The following is a 10,434-nucleotide window of genomic DNA, read 5'->3' on the forward strand; positions in this document are numbered from 1 at the left end:
CGGAGCCAGGAAAACAGGTGTGTCTGCCTCGGCTCTGGGCGGCGGCGGCCCCGGGTCCTAGCGCACGCCCTGCTGAAAGCCAGCCTCCCCGCCTCCAGTCGCGCGGAGTTCCTCGGTCGCTCCCCCGGAGCCGGGTTGCTCGGTCGTCAGCATTGGCCAAGCGAGCAAAAGGGTACCCGGGTTCTAATAGTCTTGGCGCGGGCTGAGCAAAGGCTTCACCGGTTGGACTTCCGACGGCTTCGCCACACTTACAGACAGGTGGACGTGAGCCAACCTCTGCTAAAAAGAGAGAGCCAATGTAATAGTAATAGTAGTAAAGTTGGAAGGGACCTTGGAGGTCATCTAGTCCAACCCCCTGCTCAGGCAGGAAACCCTACTTCAAAGTCCTCCCCCCCATTAAAAATCCTCCTGCTGTTAATTGGCATAATTTGACAAGGCCATTCTCCAGGTTAACCACTCCCTTAGATTGGGGTGATGCTTGGCCTTTTGTAAAAAGCTAAATTCCTTCCTTTTATCTATCTTGAACCTACTAAGTGGAGAAGTTCCTTCTTGCATACATCTTGCGTACATCTTGAACAATTAACCAGTGGAACAACCTGCCTCCAGAAGTGGTGAATGTTCCAACACTGGAAGTTTTTAAGAAGAAACTAGACAGCCATTTGTCCAAAATGGTGTAGGGTTTCCTGCCTGAGCAGGGAGTTGGACTAAATGACCTCCAAAGTCCAACTTTATCATCATCATCGTCGTCGTCATCATCATTATTATTATTACTATTATTATTATTATTATTTAAATGAAGATGTTTTTAAAGGTTTTGCTTATGTTTTCATTGAATAAATACTGTATTTACAACATTGACTCTGAGCCACTCACATGAAAATGCACAGCAACTAAACAAGAGCAAATGTACACAACAGAAGATAACAACAATCTGTTTGTCGACAAACATCACATCTATCCCAAAGAGGCCCATTAACCTTTAAGGTATCCTCTGGAGTCCAGATTCCCAGAAGTATTTGGGATAAGCAGTACAGGCGTTCCATGCAAGGCATTGGCACCTACCCAATATTTCCTGCCTTTGAATCTCAAAACAGGTTTCTCGATAATTGTGCGACAAAGGCTTTTGCACAAATCGAAGAGAGGCAGGAAAGCATGAGGGAGGGAGGGAGGGAGGGAGGGAGGGAGGGGGAGCGAATTCAAAACCAGAGAGCTGGTGTTGCCATAATATTTTCCTCCATCCATAAGGATGTTAAACTGAAACTCTGCCCATTTGTTTATTTATTCTCCAGCAGCCAAAGAGAGCTCATCAGAAGCAGCCTGCATTTCATCATATAGCAACAAATCCACTTCCTTGTGACAGGCTGTTGTGTCTAAACCGCCTAATCAAAATCTATCTCTTTGCAGCCGGTTTCCAGAGTGAATCACTCTGTTTCAGAAAATCCAATAAAGAAGCTTGGGAAATGCTGTCACGTTCTGACCAAAGTCCAAACTGTGACAAGTGTGAAGGGCTTTTTAATGTAGAATACCATCAAGTGCAAATGAAGCCATATTAAATATCTCATCCCTAAAGCTGCGTGCACCTATAATGTTGTGCTAAAGAGAAATTCCTCTGCTTATACTTAATACCTTATTTATTTGGCCAAGGGTGGTTAAATGCACAAGGAATTTGTCTCAGAAGCACTCAGTGTACTTGCAAAACAACAGAATATAATCATCGTGATTAATATTAATCATAAAGTGCACAGCCAATAAAAGGGAGAAGTAAAAAATAATAAAAGGGACAGTCACACCCCATTTGCTAATATACCTACACATTAGACAAAAAACTTAGCAATCATTGTATTGCGTCATCTGTGAAAATTAGGCGTTCAGCAGAGTAATGGCATAAGCCATAAGGGAAGAAACCATCCCTGTGGTTAGTTGAGAGAAGGAGTTGAAACAGGTTGTATTCAAATAGAGTGCCTGTCCGAAAAATACAGGCAAAGAATAAGATTAGCCAGAAATCCTGAAATAGATCAGACGTCTGTTTGTGTGTCTATATGTGCGTGTGCGTGTGCAGGATAGGTTGAGCTGGGCCTGCAAACTCAAAAAATGAGAATGGAGTTTGTACAAATGAAATAAGGAAACTGACGAGCCGGGTGAGTTGGAATCAGGCCAAGTAGAAGACAGTGCCACAACAGAATTTGAGACTTTCCTTCTGGAAAGGCAGAACAAGGGGATAGGTGCAGTGGTGGGATTCAAATAGCTGAACAACCGGTTCTCTGTGTGGATGCCGCTCCCGGAAGTCCATTCTGGGCCTGGGCAACAAAAAATTAACTAGCGGTTCTGCTGAAGTGGAGAGAACTGGCTGAATCCCATCACTCTATCTATCTATCTATCTATCTATCTATCTATCTATCTATCTATCTATCTATCTATCTATCTATCTTTCTACCTATCTACCTACCTATCTATCTATCTATCTATCTTTCTACCTATCTACCTATCTATCTATCTATCTATCTATCTATCTATCTATCTATCTATCTATCTATTCATCTATCCATCCATCCATCCATCCATCGATCCATCCATCCATCCAGTGGTGGGATTCAGATAGGTGAACAACTGGTTCTCTGTGTGGTTGCCGCTTCCGGAAGTCCATTCTGGGCCTGGGCAACAAAAAATTAGCTACCGGTTCTGCTGAAGGGGTGCGAACCAGCTGTATCCCACCACTGGATAGGTGCCTAGGAAAAAAGAGGAAGAGGAAGATTGGGATCCCAAAACAAAATGTGATAGAATGGATGTTATAGACTGGAGCAAGGCTGGGCAACTAGCAAGGATCCTGCTCCCAAACCAGTCTCCTGGATTGACATCCAGCAGTTTTGGCATTGCCCATTGGAACACAGAAAGGTATGCCCTGAACATAATACATGGGTGTTACTCCTTCTTTGGTGCCTGACTGGAGAAAGCTATGCTCTGGGGAAAAACACTGCCTGTGAAACATCCAGAGAGACACGTCACGATTCTCCTTTCCAAATATAGCCACAAACTGAGTCTAAAGACAGCTGGGTGCCCTGGAGCCAGCTAAGCACTGGGGGAATTTTGCAGTAGGATTCAAGCCTGCCTGCAACAGTTGAACTAAATACATAAGTCAACAACAATAAATAAGTAGAGCCACTTTGATTTAGTGGTGAAGGCATCCGAATAGAAAGCAGAAAACTCTGAATTCTAATCCTGCCTTAGGTACGAAAGCCGGCTGGGTGACAAATGAGGTTGCTGCTTATTAAAACAATTCAAAAGAGATTATAATCATGGAGGAAAAATGGAAAAGAGACCAAACACGGGGGGGGGGGGGGAAGCTCCCATAACTAAAGATTGCACCTCAAGCTTCTTTTACTTGTTCTTTGCTCGGCTGAGTGCTGCAATAGCTGGCTGGGGAATGCTGAATGTTGAAATCCAGATGTCTTAAAGCTGTCAAGCTGAGAAGTAATGATTTAGGGTGGGTTCCTTGACTTCTGTCCCAAATTTGTAATCTTAAAGGTAAATTAAAGGGGGAAAGTTCAGCAGATTCAGAGCAGGAATGCAAATGTATCTAATGCTGCACGTTTCAATGAATACTTTCCCAAAAGCTTAAACTTCACCTGAAATGTGCCCTTTCCAACTTTTTGCAATGCAGCTCATACTTCGTATTTCCCTGCGTTTGGTCTCTTCCGTTTTTCCCTCCATGGTTACAATCTCCTTTCTAAGCAGCAACCCCGTTTGATCTGCAAACAGGCATTTTGGGTGCTGGGCCAAGAAAATTCAGCTGGCTACTGTAGATCAAACATCAGTCCAGTTAGCCATTCTGCTGCCTTTTCAAAATAGCAACCCCATGACTGGGCGGGCAGGATGAGGAGGTCAAAATGAAATCTTTTCCTTCGGAGAGAAAAGATCGTTTCAAAGCACCATAATAGCTTTGCAGAAAAGATCCCAGCCAGTAAAGTGACTGGAGCATTGCATCTCCTCTCTCACAATTACACTCACCCAGTGCTGACAGAAACCAAGATCTCCTGATTATCGAAAAAGGCCAAGCTAACAATTAACCAGAAGATCCTGCCTGCAGATTTCTCCTTTCAATATTGATTTTTCCAACTAACTGCTTTTCATTCTCAAGCGGTATATGAAGAACAGCTGCAAGAACTGGGTATGGATAGTCGAGAGCAGTGGTGGCGAACCTATGGCACGGGTGCCAGAGGCGGCACTCAGAGCGCTCTCTGTGGGCACGCACGCCGTCGCCCCAGTCCTAGGCCTTCAGCTGGGTTTTATAAAACTTTTTCGCTTTAGGCCTCCACCGCCGTGTGCCAAAAAAAAAAAAGGTTCAATCAATCAGTCAATTTCAACTTCTCGTGGGAAAAAAAAAGATCTTGCAAAGTTGGAATTGATTGATTGAACTTTTTAGTCCCGCCCAGTCTGCTGTTACCACTGCAGCCACGCCCACCCAATGGGCCACACCCACCCAATGGGCCACACCCACCCGGCACCTGACGATGCATAAGTGGGTTTTGGGTTGCTGTTTGGGCACTCGGTCTCTAAAAGGTTTGCCATCACTGGTCTAGAGAAAAGAAAGACCAGGGGTGACATGATAGCGGTGTTCCAATATTTGAGGGGTTGCCACAAAGAACAAAGGGGCCAACCTATTTTTCAAAGCACCAGAAGGCAAGAAGAGAAACAATGGATGGAAACTACTCAAGGAGAGAAGCAACCTGGAATTAAGGAGAAACTTCCCAACAGAACAATGAACCAGTGGAACAGAAGTTGCCTTCAGAAGTTGTGGGCGTTTCATCACTGGAGGATTTTAAGAAAAGACTGGACAGCCACCTGTCTGAAATGGTATAGGGTCTCCTGCTTGAGCAGGGGGTTGGACTAGAAGAGCTCCAAGTCCCTTCCAGCTCTATTCTGATTGACCAGATTTGCAATGAAAAGAAAGCCAGCAATTCCCCTTCAATCAAATTATTTTGATAAAAAGGCATAAGCTACCATGAACTGCAGCTCACCTTATCAGATGCAAAAGGGATGCAGGATTTAAACCAGGATGAAGCAGAAGGAAAGCTTAGGCCTTGAATAACATGAATTCTTCTAAAACAGTGGTTCTCAACCTTTCTAATGCCGCGACCCCATAATACAGTTCCCCAGGTTGTGGTGACCGCCAACCACTTATACATCACTGGGTGCCGGGGCATGGCCAAAGAAAAGGGGGAAAAAATGGCGGACAGCCTTGTTTGGTGACCCCCGTGAAATGGTTGTTCGACCCCAAATGGGGTCCCGACCCACAGGTTGAGAACCACTGTTCTAAAAGAAAAACTACTCCCAGATGCTTCCTAGTCGTTGTTTTTAAACTCTTCCCCTGCCGTGTCTTTTGAGCTTAAGGGCAATTCATTTTCTCAGCTCTGAAGCAGCCAGTTATCTTGAGTGGCCAGATCTGATCGGTTTGAAGGGTGAAGGACAAGCAGTTAAGAAGAAGAACACTTTCAAAGAGATAACACTTCAGTCCTGAACAAGCGCCACAAATTAGCCACAAAGTCAGCATGACGCAAGAACCTTCATCTGTTTAACATCTATTTCTTATGCTGCTGTTTCAGTAGGGTTTTTAAAATTGGCAATTCTGACATATGGTGCTCTGAGCTTACTTGTTTACCTGCAGATGTTTCATTAATAAATTAGGTAACACCCTCGGTGCTCATTAATACATAATGTCAGGTAATGAAATGTCTGCAAGAAAACAACCAACACAGCATCAGGACTCCACAGTTGAACTTTGAGCTATAGGTATTTCCTTCTATTTAATACACGCATATTTTTTAGAAAATTCCTTTGAATCAGTGTTTGAGTCCTGGCAGTTGCCTGGACAAATCCCTGCATTTTTCTTGGCAAATCTTTCGGATGTGGTTTTAGCATTGCCTTCTTGCTAGGACTGAAAGAGAAGGACTGGCCCAACAAGCTTTGTGCTTAGGGTGAGACTAGAATTCACAGTCTCCTGCTTTCTAGCCTGATGCCTTAACCACTACGTTATCTGGCTCTCTAATATATCTATATGTTCAGGAAGTTGCACATTTCCTGTCAAGTGTAAGAAGTCAGGAACCGGAATAGAGTTCAAAAATATTAAAAGTTTATTTCATGGACGCTCATTTAAAGATGAGCCAGCAAGTGTGCTGCAGCTGCCAAAAAAGTCAACACAGTGCTAGGCTGCATTAACAGAGGGATAGAATCAAGATCACGTGAAGTATTAATACCACTTTACAACGCCTTGGTAAGGCCACACTTGGAATACAGCATCCAGTTTTGGTCACCACAATGTAAAAATGATGTTGAGACTCTAGAAAGAGTGCAGAGAAGAGCAACAAAGATGATCAGGGGACTGGAGGCTAAAACATATAAGGAAAGATTGATGGAACTGGGTATGTCTAGTTTAATGAAGAGAAGGATGAGGGGGGGACATGATAGCAGAGTTCCAGTATCTCAGGGGCTGCCCCAAAGAAGAGGGAGTGAAGCTATTCTCCAAAGCGCCTGAAGGCAGGACAAGAAGCAACGGGGGATGAAGACTAATCGAGGAGAGAAGCAACCTAGAACTAAGGAGAAATTTCCTGACAGTGAAGACAATCAGTGGAACAGCTTGCCTTCAAAGTTGCGGGTGCTCCAACACTGGAGTTTTTAAAAAGAGATTGGACAACCATTTGTCTGAAATGGTCTAGGGTCTCCTACCTGAGCAGGGGGTTGGACTGGAAGATCTCCAAAATCCCTTCCAACTCTGTTATTCTGTTATTATTAACTATACACAAGAATCCAAACTACTAATGGTCAGTGCTAATTGGCATCAGAGAAGGGATCAACGGACTTCATGGGGGGGGGGCTGGATTTGGGCTTTCACAGTAGAGGTCCCCAACCTTTTGGGCACCAGGGACCGGTTCCGTGGAGAGAGGTTTTTTCACAGACCAGAGGGTGTGCGGTTTTATGTGCTGCCTGCATCCTGCGGATGGGGCTTTGCTTGTTTGTGCGGACCGGTTGCTGGCATACCGCGGCCCGGTACCAGTCCACGGACCGGGGGTTGGGGACCCCTGTTTTATAGGACCTAAGTGATGATGCAAGCAGGCAAGGCATAATTTGTTCTCCTGTTTTCCTGATGGTGGGCAGAATGAGGTCTGAGGCCCTTCTTTTAAAGCTAGGATAAATTCAGATTAGATTTCCTTGCCTCAAAATGGCAGAAACGCCCACTTATGGCAACCACGACCCTTGGAAACCACTATAACGAAATTCAAGAAAGAATAGATTGCCACCCTGGGATTTTACAGAACCCAATCTATAAAGTGACTGGCAAACTTTAACCTCAGCTACTCATCTTAATCCTAGGATAAATCTGTGAAATTCCAGCTTCCCCCCTCCCCCACCCTGGCACCACCACACTTTGTATCTTGGGAAGGGGTGTACCTGTTACGTGATCTGGTGGTATTCTTCTCTTTCATTTCTGAAGTTCCTGGGGACCTGGGGCAGGAGCTGATGATGGGAACTTTTGCGGCCATCCACCTCTCGTCTTCACAGTCGGAAGTGGGAAGGAAAACCACAAGCTGATGTCGGAGGGAGATGCGAAGTTTGGGGTAAGGGATCGTTGCATGCAGATTGCAAGGCGATCCTTCAGAGTCCTCCCTCCTTTCCCTAAATGGCTTTTTCTTCTCAAAGAGAATCTGTAGAATTTCTCATCTGGGCTTGTGAACAGGCAGCTTCTATTGTCAAGCAAAGGGATAAATTCCACTACGAAGAGTCTCTCCAGGCAACCGTTTCTATGGCAACCTGGAATTTGTCCTGCATCACCAAAAAGCAGGGGAAAGACCAAAGAGAAGGTCTCAAAAGGGACCAGATCTGTCGCTGAAGGTATTAACAATACATCTGACAATGGGTCTCAGGAATACAAAACCTCAGAGGCTTAAAGAGTCTGCGATGAAAGAGGCAGACTCAGAAACAGAATCTAAGCTAGCAGGACCATGTCAAACCATCCTTCTCAAGATGGTCCATACCTTATCGTTCTTTTGGGTATCTGTGTGTGTGTTGTGCCTATTAACAATAACACTTCACCGATCTCCAAGTTAATTTTTCTGAACATCAGAGCAGGTGCGAATTCCATTTTATTCCACTATGAAACTTTTCTTTAAAAAATCATGATTAACAATTTGTCTCTCTGTATGTGTGTGTGTGTGTGTGTGTGTGTCCTTTAATCCAGAAAGTTGAAGTCTCTGTAAAATATAATAATAAAATAATAATAAAGTTGGAAGGGACCTTGGAGGTCATCTAGTCCAATCCCCTGCTCAGGCAGGAAACCCTATACCATTTCAGACAAATGGCTGTCCAGTCTCTTCTTGAAAACTTCCAGTGTTGGAGCATTCACCGCTTCTGGAGGCAGGTTGTTCCACTGGTTAATTGTTTTGACTGTCAGGAAGTTTCTCCTTAGTTCTAGGTTGCTTCTCTCCTTGATTAGTTTCCACCCATTGCTTCTTGTCCTGCCTTCAGGCGCTATGGAAAAAAGCTTGACTCCCTCTTCTTTGGGGCAGCCCCTGAGATATTGAAACACCATTGTATTGTACACCATTCCAGAGTCCCTCTCTGAGGGAAACGGACAGTTCAAAAATGTCAAAAAATAAATAAAACGACAGAGTGCTTCCTGGAGCTATCAGCTTGGCTTTACAAAAATCCAGATGGCCACTAGATAACAGCCCAGCAAAACAGAAAACTGGCTGATTTTTTTGCAACCGAGATTTAGTAATCTGTATACTCTCCAGTTGAGATATAACGCATCCTGAGGGTCTAATGTTGCTGGATTCGGATTGCATTTAAATTGGAAACGAGAGTGCCAGCATTTGTGGGATTTCCCCCCAAGTTTATTGCTCCCGGAGGGGATTACAATCGGGTACTTTTGGAAACCCAAACTGTGCTAACTTCCTAGCGCTTTCCTTTGGAAGAAAGTCAGCTGCTGAGCCTGATGGAAACCCAGCCTGTAGGCCTATATAAGGGTTGCAAACAGAAAGAGGCCCCGGTTTTACTAATCATCTTAAGAGCATCTTAAATTTATGGATAGACTTGAGTTCAGCCAAGTTGAATAAAATCTATGTAAGATCTTGATGCCCGACGAAAGGAAAGGCAGCCAGGTCCCTGGCATGAAAACAAGATCCTTTGCCATTCTCACAACCTTTTTACCAGTGGGTCATAGCTGTCTGGTTTGGAAATGAAAGACAGCCCCTGCCTGCCACCCCTTAGTCTGTTAACTTTTAAAAGAGACACTATCAGTTTTGGGCAGTGCATATTTAAGGGTAGCTAGCGTCTGTTTGCCTTTGCAAAAAGAGGCATTCCGGCTTGTTTTTCTGTTCCTGAACAAAAATGCTGCTGATTTTCCCAAGTTTTTCTGAATAATTCTGAAACAGAGATACGGAGCTGCCTTTAAGCAAGATGCCTTGAGCGAACTCTGTCTAGAACTCCATGAAATTTATTTCCACCTGGATTTTTTTTTTTTTTTTTTACGTAATATACATTTCAAAAACTGGCCAGACAACCTAAACAAAAGTCTAGCATGGATTTGGCAGCAGCGATAACATCTCTTGTCTTAAGCAGCAATCCTTTTCCAGTATTTTTTGTTTTTATTAGCATCTTTATTGTTTGTCAATAAATATAGCTCCTCCTATTCCCCAACATCAACGTAAAGCAAAAGAGGTTTCTTCCAGACAGACCTAATCAAGAATTCTTGTTTGGATCCCAGTTCCGGTTTACTTCACCACCTCCGCAAGAAAAGCTGAAAACTCACGTCCAGCCACAGGCTGCCTCCCCTTATGACTATAACGACTTACAACTATAATTCTGGGCTCAATTAGGATTGTAAATTGAGGACTTCCTGTATCGGGGTTTTGTAACTGAATAAAAAGTACAAGCAAGAAATTCACACAGGGATAATGCATACCTTGTAGAACACAAAGGCTGTTTCAGTTCCATCCAAGGGAAATTCTAACAGGAAATTCCGATGAGATGGGGTTTTATTATGAATTAATCTAGTTCTTCCACTGGTTATTTGACTCCAGATAATTTCTGTCCATTTTATTCAAATCAGAAGGTCAGGTTATTTATCTTTTCTCTCTCTCTTTTTTTTTTAAAAAAAAAAACAAGGTAAGGATTCGTTTCACTTTAAACTTTGAATAGGAATGGAAGCCAAGCCTGAATTTCACACTCTTCCCCCCAGACACATCGTTATTTCAGAATAACTGAAACAGGGGGATGAGCATGCTTTTCAGCCAGCCATGTTCTCTCAGAATTAATCTAGCCCATGAACAAAATGATTTATTCAGTAAGGTGCACTTGTCCTACCAATCACCCAATACTGTTTCTTCAACCCATTTAAAACCTATGACAGATCTGATTGCTGCATCCTCCAGAAGCCCAAAG

The sequence above is a fragment of the Crotalus tigris genome, unplaced genomic scaffold (genome assembly GCF_016545835.1).
Source record: "Crotalus tigris isolate CLP2741 ecotype Arizona unplaced genomic scaffold, ASM1654583v1 scf7180000017622.5263843, whole genome shotgun sequence".
In the NCBI taxonomy this organism is placed as follows: Eukaryota; Metazoa; Chordata; class Lepidosauria; order Squamata; family Viperidae; genus Crotalus; species Crotalus tigris.